The following is a 1,621-nucleotide window of genomic DNA, read 5'->3' on the forward strand; positions in this document are numbered from 1 at the left end:
ATATTATTAAACTTTTCCTGCAGTCAACTAAAGGGTGTTTTGTGTATTTTTTTTAAGGATTTCTTCCTGATTTTTGCATAGGTTGTTGATTTTCTCATCCATCCAGTTTATGAACTGTATGACCATTACTCTGAATTCTTTTTCTGACATATTGCATGCCTCAGTTTCACTTATCTCCTTTTTTGGTGATTTCTCTTTTTCTTTCCTTTTGGGGTTGTTTCATTGTCTCCACATTCTAGCTATCACCAGGAGGTCCAAGTGCCAAGTTGGGGGGGCCTGAGCCATGTGCAGCAGGAGCATCATGCCACCTGAGTGTCACTGAAGAGCTCAGACACCGAGATGTGTGGCTGTTGTGGTCAGCAAGAGCCGTGCACGCCAAGAATCAGAGTCCCTGCCTGCCTGCGTCAAGAATCAGAGTCACGGGTGCTCAGTGCAGCCTCATGGGTGCACCAAGAATCAGAGTCCCCACATGCCTGTGCCAAGAATTGGAGTCACTGGCACTTGGTGTGGCTTTAGAATCAGGGTCCCCGCATGCCCTTGCTGAGAAACAGAGTCCCCAAGCACGTGCCCGGAATCAGAGTCTCCGTGTGCGCTCGTCGATAATCAAAGTCCCTGGCCTGCTAGGGGGGGCAGGGTTGCACAGCCTCCCAGTGTCAGCAGGAAGCCTGCTCATACTCCACTGGTTGTGCAGGCCTTATGCTGCTGCAGAGGGCCGGAGGGGTGGGGGATGAGCTCTGTGACTCAGAGAAATCTGCAGCCAGGATTTCTGGAATCTCAATGTCCCTGGGTCTGAAGCTGTGGTAGCTGGTCTTTGTCCAGAGTGGCTGTAGTGTCCTGGTTTGTGTCTGAGGCCAGTCTGGGTGGTGGTGAGGCTAGAATCCTAGTCACAGCAGTTCTGCCCTTCAAGATGGCTTGGTTTCTGTGCCAGCGTCGGCCACCTGGGTGTGTATGCAGTGGTAGTGGGGTCTCACAGTCTAAGATCATCTGATCCTCCAGCTCCCAAAAGTCCTGCAGGATCTAACTGTCCCTAGCTCACACACACACTCACCACACATGTATACACACTGCCCTTTCGCTCCCTTACTCTCTCTCCCTGCCGTCTTGCCAGTCGCCATCTTCCGAGACCAAGACCTAGTCTTTTAGCAACTTTGATATTTATAATACTACTTTTGAAATACAGCATTCCAGCTCTAGCTGGTTTGGCTCAGTGGATAGAGCCTACACCCATGGACTAAGATTCCTGGGTTTGATTGGGGTCAAAGGCACATACCTTGGTTGCAGGTGTACAAGGCATGTGGCACCAGGATCGGTTGCCGTTAGCCTGAAATTGTGACTACCCCAGGAAAAGAGAACTTTCGCCTGAAAAGTTATAAATATAAGTCCCTGAACCCTGATGAGATGCGCAGGAGGAGGGAAGAAGGACTGCAGATTCGTAAGCAGAAAGGAGAAGAGCAGTTAGTCAAGCGAAGAAATGTCGCTACAGCAGAAGAAGAAGCAGAAGAGGAAGTTATGTCAGATGGAGGCTTCCATGAGGCTCAGATTAATAATATGGAAATGGCACCAGGTGGTGTCATTACTTCTGACATGATTGAATGATATTTTCCAATAGCCCAGAGCAGCA

The sequence above is a fragment of the Myotis lucifugus genome, unplaced genomic scaffold (genome assembly GCF_000147115.1).
Source record: "Myotis lucifugus unplaced genomic scaffold, Myoluc2.0 scaffold_659, whole genome shotgun sequence".
NCBI lineage: Eukaryota > Metazoa > Chordata > Mammalia > Chiroptera > Vespertilionidae > Myotis > Myotis lucifugus.